This window comes from Balaenoptera ricei, chromosome 4, assembly GCF_028023285.1.
Source record: "Balaenoptera ricei isolate mBalRic1 chromosome 4, mBalRic1.hap2, whole genome shotgun sequence".
NCBI classification, from domain to species: domain Eukaryota; kingdom Metazoa; phylum Chordata; class Mammalia; order Artiodactyla; family Balaenopteridae; genus Balaenoptera; species Balaenoptera ricei.
This window is the reverse complement of record NC_082642.1, coordinates 121244603-121265709: the sequence shown is the minus strand read 5'-3', so window position 1 is coordinate 121265709 and position 21107 is coordinate 121244603. Positions and strand designations below refer to the sequence as shown.

General features: G+C 33.4%; 1 protein-coding gene across 3 annotated transcripts in view; it reads left to right on the top strand.

The window, feature by feature from the left end:
• Nucleotides 1–21107, top strand: part of HTR1F (5-hydroxytryptamine receptor 1F) — a 185687-nt gene that overhangs the window by 70439 nt on the left and 94141 nt on the right. Inside the window, exon 1 of one of the 3 annotated variants that reach the window (XM_059922212.1) lies at nt 4293–4328. The exons of the other annotated variants lie outside the window; for them this stretch is intronic. The gene's annotated coding sequence lies outside the window, so the exon portion shown is untranslated. Of the gene's footprint in view, nt 1–4292; nt 4329–21107 lie in introns of those variants that run through there. 3 annotated transcript variants of the gene reach the window in all.

Here is a 21107-nt window from a genome sequence, read left to right as displayed (position 1 = left end):
CTGAGAAGGAGGACGTGCCCTTACAATTGTACCCCTTACAATAATTCTCTTGGGATTTCCTGTTTCCTTAGGGATCTCCTGATTACATCCCCACTTCCACACTGGCTTGAGTGGGACAGAGAAGTGCTGCATCTAGGTTTGCACACTTGCCTTCTATTAACTAAGTGTGTAATTACCACTGTTTGTTGCTCCACATAAACGAGCCACTCACGCAAGGCACACTGTTTTTCTTATGGAGGTAATATACAGGTCCTCCTTTGGAGAAATAATCATTTATTTAAATTGTTTGTAAAAATAATGCTGGAGACCTCATTGTTTAATCAAAAGTGTATACAATTTATAAATACTTAGGAGATTACTTATATCCTCAGTTAAAACCAATAATTAGTTTTGGCAATAGAAGTGTAAATATGATCTCAATGAAATGACTAACCACTATTCCTTGTTTGAAATTTTTAACCCCGAAATAGTCTTTAGTCTGACATATACAATTGTATTCCCCTAATTTAAGCAAACTTGACCTTTAGTCTTATTTACAAAATAGAGTCCCATTATTAAATTTGCAAACGAATTTTTCATTTTGAAAATAGTTAGGCAGAGCATAAAAACCCATTTTCTCGCTGGGCATTCAAATTTTTAATGTAGACATAAGTCTTCCGTAGTATATTTTTTACTCTAGAATACAATCCTAGAGGGTTTGTGAGCCCTTTGAAGTTATATGTAAAAATGTACGTCTTTGTATATATCATTTTGGGGGAAAAGGTAAAACAGTTTTCCTCAGAACCACAGCATAAAGTAAAATCCATTCATTGTGTGTAAGTTCATCTATATGTATGGGTTTTTAGATAATGAAAAATACCCATGGGTATTGACTCAGTGAAGTGCAGTATGAAGAATATCAATGAGTCCATCAGCATATGCACATAAGTGTATTTTTAGAACAGGAATACTGTTGGTCATAACATAAATGATATGTATTACAATGATACAATTTTATTACTCACTAGCTCATTTTATGCTCTGGTTTATCATCATAAAAATATTAATTTCTCATGATTTCTCTTCTTCACTTTATAGAAAATATTCTTTTATTGATAGAATAAATAAATGTCTTGAAATTAGTGTCAGCAAAATAGATTTAAGAATATCTGTTTAATGTGTATTTAGTGACATCTCACCGAATCTTGGTTACCTAAAAATACAGAAAAATATTTTGGATGTTTAAAAAAATGAATGTACAGAAGTAGAAGAGCTGCAACTGGATGGGCTTGCTCCAGATAATTTGTGTAAAGAAGTTCCTGGGTGACGGTTGGTATCACTTAACAAAAATGCTTTGCTGTGGTTTCCTTTTTGAATCAATGCTAATGGCATATATATTGACATTTGAAATAGAAGTGAGTTTTAAATAAATATAACATATAAATAACTATTAGATACAGTTCCATGAAAGAAAAGACTGTATCCTATTCAGTGCAGTATTCTCAGAGTCTGACATTCAATCAATAGTGGCTGAATGAGAAAATGATCAATTAATTAATCAATATTTGCTATAAATCCATAGATATCCTTCTGGTTCCTGCTAGTAGTAAGAGCAGTGTGTGATCTCAGTATAGTCTAAAAAACTCTTTAGATGTTCTTATATATATGAAAAGAATTTACTAATATGATGGACAAGCATTATGATACAGAAAAGTGATAACGTAATTGGGTGAACAAAACATTTTGACCTACAAAATATATAATGGTGATAAAAATATTAGTAACTAATTTTCATAGAGTCCTTGTACATTAAATGTATTAAGAAAAATTATTTAAGATATGTTAACAAGGCAAGGGTGAGTGCTTTTAATATCTAACCTGCCCATTCCAAATTATTTAATAATCTAGAGAATGTGCTTTGTTAAATTCACTATTTGCTATTGATGAATAGTCCAGACTTCGTGAAGTTACCTGTTAACTTGTAGATTTCTTTTCTAACACAGATCGAAATAATTTCTATCCAGGAGAAAAATAAATCCAACTGTTATGGATTGGTATCCCACAGGACATTAATCAGTTTTGTATCTTACCTAGAAATCTTATACTAATAATGTTTCAAAATGCCTATAGATACCCAGATCCTCAAAATCCTGTGAATTAGCCTTGCCATCTGATTAGTTTATTGATTAACTAACGAGCTGAATAAAACCTTTGATACGTGTTTATTTTATATTTGTGTAAGAGTCATATTGTTAACTTTTTGAAAATTATACTTAAACAATGTATTATTGTTATCTTCACAACCACATAAAGAAGGTACTAAAACCATCCCCATGCACTGTTATTATTACTAATAGTACAGTGGGTACTATTGTCATCCCTATAAGGAAACTGAGAATTGGGGAGGTTAAGTGACTTGTCCAAGGTCACACAGGTAGTAAGATTACAGGCTCTGTAATATCACAAGCCTGTGCTCTTAACCACTACACAGTGACAGCTGCCTGGAGGCTAGAAGAAAACTCACATTGAATAAACTGAAGCTAAATGCCATGTCTTGCATGAGTCTTAAAAGCATTTTGAAAGGCAAAGTGAATTTATAAAAGTACTTCCTTCATGAAGTGAATGTGAGCATAGAAACAATATATATATTATGTATATGTATAATATGTATGATATATACATGTGCACATGCATACATAGATATATATCTTCATATATATGAAGAAGCCATTACAACACTCTTGTAAGAAATGTCATCATAGTGCATTTTTTGCAACTGAATTCATAATAAAGGCAAAAGCCTTTGACCCATTCAGAGAATCAAGCTACATCTTTGTCAGCCCCAGGGTTTCACATTTGACATTACCAAGAATTACTATTGCAGCAAAATAATGACGTTTGAAAGTTATATTTGAGATAATTGACACTTTTGTCAAGAGTCCCAGGAATGAAAAGCCTTCTGGATAGCGGATGAATATAGAAAATATTTGCAAGCTTTTGTTTTCTTTGTTTCTTGTTTTGTTTGTTTCAGTCTTCAAACTGGTGAACTTCCAACTGGTGTACCAGGGTTTGTGTCTTAAAATTACCATTTCCTTACCTGAAGGTTTTTATTTAGTATGTGAGGGCCTGATCAACAACGCCTTTTCTTCAGCTGTCAAGGAAGGGCCACGTATGAGAGATTTTGCATCTTGTTTAGACTTTTTAAGCTGCAAAGGGTAGCAGTCAGTTGGTCTTTGTCTGCAGTGTTCTTTATTCTGGCCCTAAACTGCTTGGAAAATTGCCACTATTTCCATTGGCAGGCTTTGCTTCCTTTGAGAGTTGTTTTTAAATAAAGGCATATAGAGCAAATAGGCTTTTGCCTCTCTTAAGTGTCTAGAATGTTCCCAAACTAGAACTAGGGAAAAATTAAAAATAAAAGCCTTAACTGTTTTCCTCTTAAAGTCATTTCCCAAGTGTTGTCCCTAAGCCTGCTATATGAAAATAACCTCATCTACCTGTTTTTTTAAAAATGCATATATCTTGGCCTCATTCCTCATCTACTGGATCAGAATCTCTGATCTGGGATCAGGGAAACAGTATTTCAACAAGCAACTCTGATGACCCCTGCACCTTATAAAGCACTGTCTTTAAAGTCTTCTTTTTATTTTTATACAACTTGGACTTTTACACAAATTCTTAACTTTTTACTCTGAAAAAAGCATCTATTTGCATTTTAACAAGTAACTTAGGAATCAGAGCTTACTTGTTAAATTCTGAGTCATTTTAAAGGAAAGTTAATTTGTTCTATTTTGAAAAACATATAGACTGGCTACTCAGGAGAATATTTTATGTATAGCAAGAAACTACTTAGTAGAATGAGTATCCTAACTGTTATAAATTATCTGATAGTCATGTTCCCAATTCGATGGTTGTATTTCTGGGACAGAGATGATATATTTGAATATAAAACCCAAATTAGGATTCCTCTAATCCATAAAGTACATGTGATATGTGATTGCATTTCTAAATTAGAATTGTAAGATGTTGTGTGTGTGTGTGTGTGTGTGTGTGTATGGATGGATGTATACATACACATAAGATATGCAAAATACATATGAATGTATGTGTATATATATATATATACACACACATATACACAAATTCTAATATATACATGAATATATTCACACATATCAAAAATTAAAACAACTTGGGACTTAATATCAGATATTTTTTTAGGAAAGACATTTCCCTTTTTTCCAAAGCTGAGATATTTCTGATTAGTCTGTTGTCATTTGTTCGTTCAGGCCTGGGAAAATCAACATGAGGTGGTGCTTATGAACTTCAAGGTCTAAATCATACAGATCCAGGTTTGTATTCCATCTCCACTACTTAATAGCTGTGATGCTCTCAGCAAGTTAATTACTTTTTCTAAGTCTGTTTTCTTATCTATGAAATAATGGTACTGATAGTGTCTACTAGATAGGGATACCAGGACTAACATTGTGCCTTGTTCCTAGCAAGCAGTGGAGATGCATTAAGCATACTTAACTATATGTAGAATTTTATTATTTCAGTGACTTATGGGCAAATGTCTTTTAATGAACATCTTTCTAAATGTACAATATTCTTAACATTCTGTGAAGACCGAAAGCAAGTCTTTAATACACACTATTTTTTTCTATTTTAGATTGTAAGTGGAAATTTTTAATGTTGGTAAATCACAGACTTTATTACAATAATAGAAAAAATTAAATAATTTCTTCCAATGGCTTATAGAGTTGTTGGAAATTTAAATAACATATCAAGCTGCTTTACAAGAGTGCCCTTAAGAGGCTCAAGCAGTTTTCTGTAGTATTAGTAAAACCATTTTATAACCAACTTGAGAATGTGTGTGTGTGTGCACTTGCACAGACATGCGTTTTGGCAGGGAGAGTTATGTTTCATTAGCTAAAATGTCTTTGATTTTCAAAATTCATTTAAAAAATCCCATACCAGAATGAATAGTGTTATGCCAATGTTATCTTAGAGTCGTTACTTTTTTTATTTGTAGAGAATCTATGGTTAATAAATGGTAAATTTCTGGAGAAAATTAATAGACAATAATAGTTGTTAACATTTGTAGAGTTCTTTAGCCTTTACAAAGTAATTTTTATTTTCTTTTTATTTTAATTTCCTTCCTTCCTTCCTTTCTTTCTCTCTCTCTCTCTTTCTTCCTTGGGCCTTCATTCCTGTGTGCCGGCTTTCTCTAGTTGTGGTGAGCGGGGGCTACTCTTTGTTGCAGTGCACTGGCTTCTCATTGCAGTGGCTTCTCTTCTTGCAGTGCACGGGCTCTAGGCCCGCGGGCTTCATAGTTGCAGCACATGGGCTCAGTAGTTGCCGCACGTGGGCCCTAGAGCGCGCGGGCTTCAGTAGTTGTGGCTCGTGAGCTCTAGAGCCCAGGCTCAGTAGCAATAGCTCTCGGGCTTAGTTGCTCCGTGGCATGTGGGATCTTCCGGGACCAGGGATCAAACCCGTGTCCCCTGCATTGGCAGGCGGATTCTTAACCACTGCGCCACCAGGGAAGTCCCTCTATTCTCATATTTAACCTTCTTAGTAGATATTTCTGTTACTCTTCATGACAATAATAGTAACTAATAACACGTTATCATCATCCTTATCCCCCCAATCTCACCTTCCTCCATACTACTCTATCACTTTGTACAGATTACAGTGTGCATTTATTATATGGAATAATAACTGTTTGTTTAAGTGTCTCCTCCATGAGAATCTGGGTTCTTTGAGAAATGAAAACATGTCTTTTGATGCCTAATGCCTAGTACAGTGATAAGCACATATCACTGAACAGTGATCAATGAATGAATGAGTAAATAATGGCTTTAGACCAGGGGTCTGCTAACTATGGTCAAATCCATCTCATGCTACCTATTTTTGGATAGCCCAGGGACTAGAAATGTTTTTTTATATTTTTAAATTGTTTTTAAAAATCAAAAATATATTTCATGACACATAAAAATTATAGGAAATTCAAATTTCAGTGTCCATGAATAAGGTTTTCTTTATATACTCATTTGTCTATGGCTACTTTTGTGCTGTAATGATAGAATTGAGTAGTTGCAATAGAGACTGTATGGCCTGCAAAGTTGAAAAATATTTACTCTCTGACCTTTTGCAGAATGTTTACAGATTTCCTGGTCTAGAGAGATTTAGTTTCTTGCCCAGGGTGCTACAAGAAGTAAATGATAGATCTGGAATCAGATGTTTTCATTCAAGTCAGGTGTTTTGATCGAAAATTCAGTGCCTTTTCTTCTATACTATGCTAAGTCTTGAAAATTAATTCTTAACTACGCACCCTTGGTTCCAATTCTAGAGGTTCTTGTTGTTAGGCAGAACTGGATTTGAATCTAAACTCTACTGAGGGCTGAATATATTATTCACGGGGTCCAGTGCAAAATGAAATGCCAGGTGCCCACCAGGGATGGGCAGCCACATCCCATGGCAGACAGGAAAGCTTCTGCATCGGGATATGCTAAATACAGGAGTGGGCTATCCAGTCCCAGGCAGAGACAGCCACTGTCCTCCCCCCATCCCTCTAGACCCATGGGGAACATGCCCAACACTGACCCTCAGGGAAGAGCATGGCATTGATCAAAGAGGCATAGACAATTTGTTGGCGTCCAAAGCACCGGGGGACAGCGAGTGAAGGCAGGACAACACAAGAGCTGAGGCTCCAAGCCCCTGGCTCATGCTCCATGGTTGCACTGGACTTCACTCACAAAATATAAAGTCAAAGATACAGTTATTAAGCATCTCAAGACAGCAACCAAAGAGCATTAAACCCTGGAGTGGGCTCTTTCTGAGTTCAGTCACACTGATTGTACTTCCAGAAAGCCAACTGTGACTCTGCTACATAACCAGACATGATGACTTTGCTAGTTAAAGAATCTCTCTGTGCCCCAGTTTATACAGTGATGCAATGCAGTTATGGTATCGATCTCACAAAGTTCGGAAGTCAATAGACCAGGCATATAAAGCAGTTAGCAATGGTCTTAGCTATTTATTTTTAAATTTCCTGTACCTCCTTCCAGGACTGAATCAAGCAGTATTATTACCATCATAAAGGACTAAATTATGTCATTTCATTATTCTTAAATTGAAACCAAATTCCTTCCTATCATGAACTTCATCGACGACTAGATCATACATTCTCCTAAAAAGATGTCCACATTAGAAGTAAATTGAGCCATGAGTTAGAGCCATTTGGTCCTTGTGAATAAGTCTTTCCCCAGGTACTTGTTAGCTAGTCTATACCCTTTGGGTCTGCACTTGTAAAGCAAATGAGAAACATTCTTCAGGGCACTTTCAGACCTTTGCATTAGTTGTAGCATGCCAGGGCAAGGCTCCAGGCTTGATAAATTTATGGTCACACACATTAAACCTACAGCAACACCTATGTTGCTTATCCTTATTATTCTCCAGGATTCTATCCAGCAGAAAAAGAAGTATCATCCATTCCCCTTACCATCAGTGAAGTAGTCAGCATGCACTTTTTTTTGTCTGTTAGTGGATATACTGCCCTCTTGGTCGGATGGATTCCATACTGGTGGTGCTCAGCTGCTTTTGGGGGTCTTTGCAATTCTATGTAATCAACTCACAGCTTTAGGAAAGAATGCAATAATTCTATTCTGTTACCACAGAAAACTAAGATTGTGAATAAACTCAATGTCCTCATAAAAGTATCATTAACAAGATTATCTCACCCATTGAGATGTTGGTTGTTTTTAATTTGAGAAAGAATATTTCCTCTTTTAGCTTTTGCTTTTTGTGCTCAGGGTCACATAATAGTGTGTCCTAGTAAATAATAATTTCCCAGATTTTATTTGTTCTTCATAGTGAGTCACACTCAACTTTTATTTGGAAAATAATTTATCCATAAGTGGTTTGTTTTTTCATAAAAGCTAGTCATTTGTTTTGAATAATAGAAGCATTCAGTAAGTGTTGAATTAAGGTGAAGCCACAGACTTCCTTAATATTTTAATTAGTTTGCAACTTATTAAGGAATAATATCTATTGGTATATTGTCTTCCATCAAATTGTAACAAGTTGTATTTGTAATGCCCCCATTTCTGAGAAGCTTATAGCACTGTACAGGAGTAAGTCACTAATCCTTCAGATACTTTTGTACTCCAGTATCTACTCATTCTTATCCTTAGTTCTATAATTATAAATTAATGATGGTAACTTTGAACTTTGAGTTACTAATATAGTATCATTACAACAAAATAATACTTGGTTGATTATAAGAAGACCATTTTGTACTATCCATATCAATATGTTACGGTAATTTTTGGTGATAAGAAGCATCAGTTTTTCACAGATTTATCATATTTACCGAGAATTCAGAAGTATATGGATTCCTGAACATAGTTAGTCAATATTAATTCCCTAAATGTCATGAATATTCACTTTCAAGAGTATTAAATAGGATTTTTTTAGGTTACAATATCAGCAATACACTCAAACTATCTTCTGTTAATAAAGAAAAAGTATTTGACTCATATCTGAACAGGCCAGGGGTTCAGAGTCTCACACAGTGTCATAAAGGCTCAGTTTTTCTCCATATTCTCAGCTGTTTTCTTCTGTTAGCTTTATTATCAAGCCTTTGTTATCTTTATAGAAATAAGACAGTCACAACACCTCCAGGCTTATATTTTACTGGCTTTACAATGCCAACAGAACAGAAGATCTCTTTTCCAATAGTTCCAGAAAAAATCCTGGGATTGAGCATCACTGTAATTATTTTAGCCAATCTGAGGCATGTTGGCAGAAGCTGAGTATGTGGCCAGACTCACCTAAGTCATAGGAGAAAAGAATGAAGAGGAGTAGTTCTCTAAGGAAAATCAGGATGCTCTTTCTGGGAGAGAGGAGAATAGATTCTCCAAAGGGAAAAGCAAGAAATGTCCTCCATATTTTAACAATAGAAATAGATGAATCTTAAAGACACTGAGTGTATCTTGATAATTTGTTTTATTGATATATTATTTTGAAAGCATATTATATGTTGGCTGACAATCTTCTAAATTCTTATCTCATATTGTCTTTTGTAAATATTACATATTTTTGAACTGAATGGTACTTAACCCATTACCCTAGATTAAATTACATTGAATGTGTTCAGCTCCTTCCTTCAGGGAGATAAAATGTTATTACTATGTCATAGTTATCCCTATGGAGGAATCTTTTATTGTATCTTTTACCTGAAATGAGTGTGTTACATTTCTATTTACTTACTAATATTTTTTTAGAATTTATTTTATCTGTGAGAATACTACCTGGAAATAGTAACTGAGATTATTAACAATTTCTTTCAAAAAGTAAAAAGATTATTTATTTTCAGATCTCTGAAGAGAAAGCAGATTTAAGTTTCAAAAACCCACTCAAAAAGAATCTTAATGATACAAGAATTGCTAATAGAAACTGACAATTAGGGAGAAAGACTGTTAAAGGCTGAGTTAGCTGGAGTAAATGATGGAGGAAGCAACTACTAATCAAAACGCCATCCCTACGATTTTCTCTCCTCTCAGTAGAAGAGGGACCCCTCTAGTGCCAGGGTAAACATTTTCTCTTTGCTCTGAATTCCATCCCTTCCAGCCACTTCAGGAACCTTGATCCACTAACTATCCCCCATGGCTATCTTTATACTCTCCCCATAATCCTTTCTCTTCCATTCGTAAGATCTCTCTCACTCTATATATCTTTTTCTATCTACTGCCCACCTCTCTCCTTTCCTTGGGATCTGTAATCCTGAGAATGATGTCATGTGATATTTTCCACTTTTTCATGTTTCATTTATTCATCAACTATGACCACCACTAAACTCAAGTTGCTTTCATCTGAATTACAATGGCCATGCATTTGCCAATTCCAGCAGATGCTGTGGATTTTCATACAATTTTTTCATCCTTGTTTTCCATAAACAAGGATTTTACTATACCTCTGACTCCGATATATTTTTTTTCTCTCTTGATTCAGTCCACTTCCAAGTGGCTTTTAACATATCACTTTTTTGTAACCGGTGGAGCAACAGCCAGAGTTGAACACGGTTCTGCTGGTCTAAGCCCCATGCTGTTTCAGTTATAAACCCTGTAGAAAATATAATATTGCAGTCATCATTTTAAATCCTCAGTTTATTTAGGGGTTTTAAAACAGAAGATATATTGCCATCACCCTTTTTAACTGAGTAAGACATAAAGGAAGTTTTTAGAAGTCTACACAGAAAACCTCAGTAAAAATCCAAGAAACTGCTACAATTCTTTTCTTCCTTCTCACCCTGGCACTTCCTACATCATTTTGGCTGGTGCATTTATTAGAATCAGTTTTCTTGAATTCTGATTCTTACCTTTACATTTTGAAATTTTTAATTTGTTACTAAAATATAATATGCAGGGAGGTGACTGAACACAAAAGACATATTTTATGAAAGACAGACTTCAAGACTTCAAATTTGGGTTTATTTGGTATCTCTAATATATGACAGAATATTTTTAAAATGTATCTTAAGTTAAAAATTAAATTCACAGGCAAAAGTTTCAAGTGATTAAAAGACCATGATTATTTGGTAATAATAATGGTCCTTTTTTATTTTTTGAAATAATTAATAGATACACAGGAACTTGCCAAATAGTACATAGAGGTTGCAGGTACCCTTCACCCGTTACCCTAATAGTTACATTTTACATAACTTTAATACTTTATGAAAACCAGGAAATTAGCTTTGGTAAAATGTGCTTGCATATTTCTATGCCATTTTCTCAAATGTGTAAGTTTGTCTGACTACCACCACAAGTAAGATACAGAATTGTTCTATCACCACAAATATCCTTCTCATGCTACCCGCACACTCTCTCCCACAACCCTGAGCCCCTGATAACCACTACTCAGTTTTCCACCTGTATAATTTTATCATTTTTAGAAGGTTATATAAATGGAATCCTATAGTATAGGAAATTTTGAGATTGGCTTTTTTCACTCAACATAGTGCTCTTGAGATACACCCAAGTTATGTATGTATCAATAGTTGGTTCTTTTTTATTGCTGATTGCTTTTTATTGCTTTGTAGTGAAGCATTTTACATTCAAATTGTTGCAGTATGACTCAGTAATGGACTCAAATGAAAACCAGTTGAACTGTACACGTGCATTATGGCAACAATAGATAAGAAAATGAAATAGAATTGGTATAACTCTGCCTTCCTAAAATCTAACAGTTTCTTTCATGGGAAATTCTAGAAAGGACTTAACCTGTTCCTTAGTAGAATGAGTGGCTTTCTGCATGCTATAATCTGAGTGGGTCTAAAAGCTCCCTTCCTAAAAAAATACTGCTCTAGGTTTGCCTTAGTCCTTGAAATTCCCATCATTAATCAATAATAACTGTCAATGAAAACTCTTCTTTACTTAAAATTGCATTATATGTTTGAAAGGGCATGGAAGAAATAAAGTATTAATCCATTATCCCACTAATTGTAATAGCAAATATATGAGGGTGAAAGGGGAGTTGATATATATTATTTGAAATTCTGGACTTCTGTGAAACTTAATAACCTAAAAAAAATTAAATAAAATAAATCTCATACTTTTGAAAATTTCCCAAGAACTACTGCTTGTGCCTCACTTATGGTCATTTTTTCCCCTCTCCTCCTAAAATTAGAAATTGATTAGATTGGGGAAGATTCTCTTCATTCACATTAAGGTTACATTGTATACTCACTCTTCTGGAAATTAAAGAATATTTGAATATTAACAATTCAACAACCCAACACAATAGCTTTTGTAAGAGACTCAACATTTTGAAATAGGTTATAATACATCACTTGAGATATAAAATAATTTTAAATATCTAGGATTTTGTTTCAGTAAAGTGGTTTCCTGGAAAACAAACTCTAAAATAATGGCAACTACTAAGTTATTAAAGTCAGAGAAATCATGTGATTGTTCTAAAATCCTTATAGTAAAATGGTACCTACATCTTTCTGGAGGAAGAACAAGAGGCTGGAAATCTCTACAGATTACAAATCAGGAAACGCTGTAGCACTTAGACTCCTTACAAAACAAACCCTTCACACTTAGTCTCTGGTGTACCAGGATGTCTGCCCCAGGAAGAAATAGATTTTCCTCTATAGTCAAGTAATTTTTAAAAGCTGAAAAATTCCTCTAAGAACCACAAAATAACAGCCACACATTCAACTATAGGAATGAAAAGACATGCTCTGTGGGTGCTGTAGTTGGATCTTAGTAAAGCTGAATGTCATGATCAAGGTTTCCAAATTCAGACAAGGTTGTATGAGCCTTTACCTCCAAAGCATGACCGGCAGACTCCATTATTCAGGTGGATCTGTATAATTTAAGCCCCTGAGTTTTTATCTCCATCTGTGTATCTAAAATTATGCCAGAAGTTTCTACAAGTAGTTATAATTTATATTTACTAAAGAACAATCTCAGAAATAAAAGTATTAATGAAAGCAAAAGTGAAGATAATTTGTAAAATCTGTTTGTGCTAGTGGTCTCAATAATATAGGCTAAAATTATTTTAACTTCTTAAGGTAACATTAATATGTTAGTCTAGATACTGTTTATGGCATTATTTCTTTAATATTTTATATTTTTCATTTTAAGATTTTAAATGTGAATTTTCTTCCTGAGGGTACTTTATAATTATGTTTTTATATGTACATCATATATCTTGTTTTGAAGTTCTTGGTGCTTTAAATGCAATAAATTTCTTGCCATGGATATCACATCTGCATATTGCTGGTCCTTCACTATTTCCTTTTCAAACAAGGCAAGGCATGGCATAAGTTCTGTTTAGAAAAAAAAATTTTTAATCTATTTCTGTGCATTGCTTAAGTTCTCATTTTTTGAGTTAATATATTTTTCAGATACTTTGGACGTTTTATATGTTATATTTCCACTTTTAATTCCTAATTTCTTAATTGGAGATGGACTGTATTCTCTTCTCTGAAGAGAGTTATTTGGCAGCTTAGAAATTCATCCACTGGATTATAAATCCCATACGAGCATGGGTTTTACTCATCATCAAATCCCTAGCACTTAGCACACAACAAGCAGCCAATTCTTTTGACATTTTTTAATGGGGCACTCACTGCGTGCTAGCCTTCTTCTGGGCGCTAGTGATAAGCATTAACCCAAAATCCTCTCTCTTGTGGAGCTAAAATTCCAGTGGGGAGGAGACAAACAGTAAACACATAAATAAGCATGTAAATGACTTAATAAAGGTGATATGAAGACAAAGTAGGATAAGTGAGAGAGAATGCCAATTTTATACAACTTTGTAATTTAATGAACGAGAAAAATAAGGCTTATAAAAGGTCAAATGACATTTCCAACTCACTCAGCTAGATAGCAACATAGTCAGCACTTGTTTTCTTGAACTACAAATCCAATGTTATTTCCACGATTGAGTACTGGCTTTTAATGTTGTAAGTGGGAGAAGACACTATTCTATAATATTACAGCTCCTTCTCTTGAGCATGAAGTTTGAATGAACATCTTCCTGTTTAAATACAAATTCTTCAAGGATAATAATTGTATCTTAATTACATAAGACAATTTATTGCTTTTGAAACAGAAATTCCAAGTTTTTCACACTGGAGTGGAATTTTCTAGGAAACTGAAATGTCATTTTGTGGCTAATTACCCTATTAATTTGCTTTAATTAAAATGAAAATAATCTTATGATAAGTTTATTCAGAAATGTTATTTTTTCCAAATAAGTGTATTGTTCTTTTGTAAGGTATGTAGTGTACACACACACACACACACACACACACACACACTATCCAAATACAAAATGGGAAGAAACATGAATATAAAATTTATAAAATTAAATATACAAATGATCATTTAATGTATCCAGAAAAGAGGGGATATGTTTATACATATAACTGATTCACTTTGCTCTACAGCAGAAAGTAACACAACATTGTAAAGCAACTATACTCCTAAAAAAAGTAATAAAAAAAGAAAAATGTACAACTTTACTCAAAACCAAAGACATGCAAATTTAAAAATTAATGAAACCCTTTTCTTTCTTTCTTTTTTTTTTTTTTTGGTTTAGCCTTTCAAATTAACAATGATTTGTAACTAATAATAATGACTTGAGGGAGACACTTTCATCTTATACTTCTGGCAGGAGGGTTAATGACACAAATTTACTAGAGTTCTATTTAACAATAAATTTCAAGTACCTTAAAAATTCTGTAGTTTAGACAGACGAATTTCACTTCCAGAAATTTATTCTTCGAAAAAAATCATGAAAGAAAATTTTGTGATTCACTGCAATGTGTTGAGTCCTTTTTTTTGTTTGTTTTAGGATTTTTAATAGTTAGTATGCAAAGATTCCTCATTTTCCAGAAGCGAGAGTCCTAAATGCGAATAGATTATTCCCCAATCTAGTCAACTTCTGATTTTAAGAGAAGAGGGAAAAAAGTGACCATGAATGAGGCATGAGCAGCAGTTCTTGGGAAATCTTCAAAGGATAAAATTTATTTTATTAGTTTTTGTAAGGTATTGAGCATCATAGAAGTCTGGAATTTCAAGTAATATACTGAGAATACATTTTTTAAAGAGCAGATATTAGGTACAAGATGTTTAGAATAACAAAAAGAAATATTCTAAATGTTTTGAAATGAGAAAATGCTGTAACGAATCAATAAATTATGATATATTTTTAAAATTTTATATTATGTCAATATGAGAAATATTTTCAAAGATTACTTAATGATATAGAAAATCTCCCAGTATTTATTAATCAAAAAATCATAAAGAAAAATATATACACCCAAAAAATGCAAAATGGGATATATAAATTTTTTATACACATTTAATTCTATACAGGAACAGGAAAAAAAAAGCCTAGAAAAAGTTAACCAAAGATGATGCTAACAGTAGGTATTTTTGTATTCTGGAATTAAGTGATTTTTGTTTTCTTCATCATAATTTTCTATTTACCTAGATTTTCTGTAGTTGCCTGTAATATGTATGCACTATCTTTCTAAAATTTCTAACATTTGTCTTTGATTGTTTTGTAATAAGTGAAACAAAATAGTTACATTTAAATGCAAAGTTAACCATTTCTACCTGCCTGCCAATGTCCCGACTCTGCTCTCATCCCACTGAAAAGAAAATATTAAGAAGCCTGGGGTGTATCTTTCCACATATTTCTCATAGTTGATACAAACCTATACATTTTTAAATGTTTGTTTTTAATTTCTGTTTTACCAAAACAAAACTGTTATGCTCACTATTTTGCAGCTCTTTTTCATTTAGTATATCATGATCGTCTGACGAGCAGATCTACCGTTCAGATTTCTTTATGCATGTATCATTTACATAAGTATGATTGTACTGAAATGAAAGATTTCATGTGGATTTTTTATTAGGACCTTTTTAAACTTTCTCTTTATTCTATAACTTTCCATGAATTCATTTTCACTCCCAGATAGTAATCTGTCAAAATTTACTTATGTAATTACCCACATGTACATAGTTTTATTTGCTTTTTAAAAATATAATATTGTATACACTTATTTGCATCTTACTATTATTGCTTAATACAATTTTAGTAGAATCTTAAAGTCACCCATGCTAATTCAGTCTTTTTAGTGACAGCCTAATATTCCACACTGTTGATGTGCTATAATTAATCCAATTATTCATCTATAGCATTTTTTTTTACAACGATACAGTCAACATCCCTGATCATCTAACCTAATGAATTGGTGCTTTACTTGCTATGGGATAGATATTCAGGAGTGGGATTGCCAGGTCTAAGGATAGGTATCTTTTAAATTGAAGTAGATAGTGATAGATTCCTCTCCCATATCCAAAAAAGCTATAACAATGTACATTTCTACAAGCAATAGATGAGAATATGTTTCTCCCAAGATTTCCACTAGCAATAAATATTATTTCCAGTCTGATAGGTATGAATGGTATTTTATTGTTTGTTTCACATGTATTCCCCTAATCCTATTTCACCATATTTTTATGTTTATTAGCCTTTGAATTTTCTCTGGTGTGAACTGATTATCCATAATTCTTTTCCAGTTCAAGTTTCTATTGCATTTTGTCTTCTTGTCAGTTTAACAATTTTTTGTGGGATTTTAGCCTTTAATCTACCATTCTCATTACAAATTTTATAGAGAAAGTCTATCTATATTTCTTTACAGTTTATGCATTTCTGTTCTTATTTAAAAGGTCTCCCTCTTAACTTTTACATGTGGCCTCCGAAGTTTACTTCTAAAATTACTGTTCCTTAATCCATCTGGAATTTGTTTTGCACATGATATGAAGTAGGAGTCCAACCTGGTTTCATTCTGAAATAATACTCAGATGTTCCTACAATTCCACTCCTGGGTATTTATCTGAAGAAAATGTAAACACTAATATGAAAAAAAATATGTACACCCCCATGTTCATAGCAGCACTATTTATAAGAGCTGAAATATGGAATCAACTAAGTACTCACTGGCAGATGAATGGATAAAGAAGATGTGATATATATTTATATATGAATGAAATCTTGCCATTTGTGACAACATGGTTGGACCTGGAGGGTATTAGGTAAAATAAGTCAGACAGAGAAAGACAAATATTGTATGCTTTCACTTACATGTGAAATGTAAAAGACAAAACAAATGAATAAATATAACAAAGCAGAAACAGACTCACAGATACAGAGAACAAACTACTGATTACCAGAGGAGAGGGGGTCAGGGGAGGGGCTAAATAGTTGAAGGGGATTAAGAGGTGCAAACTACAGTTTTAAAATAAATAAGTCACAGGAATGTAATGTATAGCACAGGGACTATAATCAATATTTTATAATAACTTTGTATGGTATGTAATCTATACAAATATTGAATCACTATGTTGTATACCTGAAACTAGTATAATATTGTAAGTCAACTATACTTCAATAAAAATAAATATATATCAGCAAAAAATTAATAATAATACCCAGTTATGTTTATTGAATAAACCACATTCTCCTCCACTGAATTGATACTGCCTATGTCATAGATTAAATTTTCATATGTTCTGCAAAAAATTTGTAGAATCTTTATTCTACTACATTGGTCTGTTTTCATTCTTATAAGACAACCATATGATCTATTTTTTTTTTTAACATCTTTATTGGAGTATAATTGCTTTACAATGGTGTGTTAGTTTCTGCTTTATAACAAAGTCAATCAGCTATATGCATACGTATATCCCGATATCCCCTCCCTCTTGCGTCTCCCTCCCACCCTCCCTATCCCACCCCTCTAGGTGGTCACAAAACACCGAGCTGATCTCCCTGTGCTATGTAGCTGCTTCCCACCAGCTATCTATTTTACATTTGGTAGTGTATATATGTCCACGCCACTCTCTCACTTCGTCCCAGCTAACCCTTCCCCCTCCCAGTGTCCCCAAGTCCGTTCTCTATGTCTGCTGATCTATTTTTAATACGGACTATTTGCTAAAGCAAATTCCTCCTTAGTAATCTTTTTTATATTCACTTAGCTGTTCTTAGACGTTTATTCTTCCTTGAGAAATTTATGTTTGTCCTAGGTGCTTTAAACTAATCCCCATTGTGATTCTAATTGCAATTCTTTTCCCACTAAACATGGTATTTCAGTGTTAATATTTTTATGTCCTTCAATAAAGTTTTATAGTTTATCCATAATCTGACATAGTTTAAATAATATTTTAATGCCTACTTTTAAAAGCTAGTAAAATTTAGCTGTGAATCCATCTTATTTTGGTGCCTTTTTAATGTCATTTTTAAATCTTTGCATTTATTTCTATAGTAACTGATCCATTCTTATGTTAATCTTAGTAATTAATATTTTTCTAGAAATCATTTTATCTAAGATTTAGACTCTACTTCCAAAATGTTACATGTAGTGTTCTCTAATGATTCTTATAGTTTTTCAACAAAAAACTATAGTTTTGATGGTTTCTTTTTTATTCTTATATTTGTCATTTCTATTTTCTCAAATTGTTTAGAGTTATAAGAATCAAATTTGAGATTCATTTCTAAGTTCTAAGATTTCTCTTTTCTAATTAATTGATTTTAGCTTTTGTCTTTCTTGATCACTTTTTTGTTTATTTTTGTTCTTTTTTCTAAATTTCAATTATTTTTCTTTAATAATTAGAACCACCAAGGGTATTTATTTATTTCTTAAAATAGCTTTTGTTAGTTTCCATTCATTTTGGAAGGGTTAAACTTTTCATTAATTTCTTAAAAATTTAATACCAGCCTTGATTTCCTTTTTTTTTTTATCTAAGAGTTATTTCAATGACACATCTTAATTTCTTAGTAGTAAAGATTTGGAGAAATAGTTTTAGTACTTATTTTTATTGTTATTGTTTATAATCAGAAAAAATACATTTATTTGCAATAGATAAAATCGAATCTGCTTATTATACACTCTTGTATTTTTGTTCCATGGTTTGAGATATTTTTCCTCTTGAAATTTCAGAGCACTAATTTAAAGACTTGACCTTGCCATCCAATCTAATTTTTTAATGTTTAAAAATTGTGTGATTGTAGTTCTAGAAATAAGGTATTGTTTCATTCCTGAATGTTTTAAGTATTTTTTGTTGTGGTGGTGATTGTGGTTGTGGTTGTGGTTGTTTGGCCAGGTTGTTTATTTGTTTTTGTCTCCTCGAGCAGCTCTATTTCCTTAATCTTTCCTAATTGTTCTCTCTCTCTCTGCCTCCCCTCCATAGATTCATTGTTAACATTCTTTATGTGTTTAATGGAATTCTGTTGCATTTGCTGAGATTCCTGCAATACTAGGAGCTCAGACAATCAGTGATGGACGGTGCTACAGTCGCTTCTCTTGTAGGTAGTGGTGAATTACCAGTCAGCTTGTCGGTTTCCCAAGGCATCTGGAGGCAGTGCTTCACTCCCTGTTTCCTTGTGCTCTCCAAGGAACTGTTACTATAAATCCTTTTTTTTTTTTTGGCTGTGTTGGGTCTTCTTTGCTGAGCACGGGCTTTCTCTAGTTGTGGCGAGTGGGGGCTACTCTTCGTTGTGGTACGCAGGCTTCTCACTGTGGTGGCTTCTCTTGTGGAGCACGGGCTCTAGGTGTGCAGGCTTCAGTAGTTGTAGCACGCAGGCTTAGTAGTTGTGGCTCGCGGGCTTTAGAGCGCAAGCTCAGTTGTGGTACACGGGCTTAGTTGCTCTGTGGCATGTGGGATCTTCCTAGACCAGGGATCGAACCCATGTCCTCTGCATTGGCAGGTGGATTCTTAACCACTGTGCCGCCAGGGAAGTCCCACTATAAATCTTGATCTTCTCCTTTTCCTGATATTCCAGAGATCTCCATGAATCAAGGTCTACCTAGAATCAGCTTTGTTCAGATTTTCACCCCAGAGCCTTCCCAAAGCTGTCTTTCAGGCATTTCTCCAAAACTGACGGTTGAAAACTGCAGTGGCTTTTTCTCCAAATATCCTTAGCCAGTCTGAATGGCAGAATCATAAAAGAGAAGGAATTTGTTTATCAGGAGTAAAAGAAAAGAGGGTTGCATTTAGTTGCCACATTTCCAGAATCCTCTGTTCCACCCATTGTATTACCTATATCAGAATAAACTAACGTGGTAAAATTAGGTATGGGCGGCAGGGAGTATATGTAAAATCTCTACTTGCCACTCAGTTTTTCTGTGAATCTGAAACTGCTCTAAAAAATAAAGTATGTTTAAAAAATATATATGTATATAGAAGTAAATATATTTGAATGTGATTTAAAAGTTTAAAGTATCCAAAGGGACAACCTATACTTGTATAACATAGATTTGACATTTATACCTGTTCTTTGTGGTATACACAAAATGAAACTGCTTTCTGCAAAGAAATTCTCCCAACACTACAGAGGAAGACAAACCTCCAATCAGTTGCCACTAATAGTTATTAAACCAAAAAGGTTAAATTTTAAAAATTGCAGCATATGCACCTAACCAATTTTCTCCTCCATATATGCCAATGTAAAGATGTGCATTTAGATAAATGTAATATAGAAAATAGTGCAGCCTGTGTCATACCTCTAAGAATGGAATAAAAGGCTTGTGAACTGCTCTTATAAAGTTCAGTCTGTATGTCCTCACATTAAGTTTTAACCCTCTGAGGATCTCAGAACACAGTCCTTGGAACATTATTAGTAAAAATGATGTACATCAGCTTCCATTGATTCTGGTGATGCTTTCACAGAGTTACAGCCTGTGTTACCCTTTTATTGCTCCAGACTCATTAGGGTTTTTTATGTCTTCCTTCCTTCCTTTATAACATTGCTCTACCTAGGACTATTCCGTGAAATGAAGAAATTATTTTATCATGTTCATTTTTTCTGCTCGAAGAGCATGATGAGGCAGAATGGAGATAAGCAGGAGAAAGTTATCTCTGTGTTTTCAGAAATACAACTTGGCAAATATTTTAATGTTTTACCAAATTAAAATATTTTCCAATAGAGAGAAAATTCTAGGCAAACTTGTCTAGTTCTGGTAGAAAATGAATACAGATTATTAAATCATCATAATTTATATTCTGTAAGCAGACTATGATGAACAGGAAGAATATCAAATATATAATCCATGTTTTTAAAATTAATTTTCCTATCTAAAGCCAGCTGTACAGATTTATAACATGACAAATACCTTCCAAAAGAAAGGATGATCCTAGTGATTTTTTTCCATAATAAATAGACCCAACATAGAAAAACAGAGGATAACTAATTTTGAAGATGGTATTTTAAATGTCCATGATCTTAATCTCATTCAGAAGAAGGCAGGATCCCTTAAACCCTTCCAAAATTGTTCTTTAACAGAATAAGCTATCTTTGATTATGGCCTTACAAACTTGGTTACAAATCCTGACTCTCAGTAGCTCTAAACTTTGTCAGTTTCTCACCCTCTATTCCACTATCATTGGAATAATATTCCTTAGGGTTCTGTCACAGGCACTGTTCTTACTCCTTGGTATACTCTTGCCTTATTAGTCAATGAGTTTCAAATATGTTTCTTAAACGCAGGCCTGTCTTCTGAATTCCAGATCCACATATCTAATAATAACTCATATTCTTACTTGGAT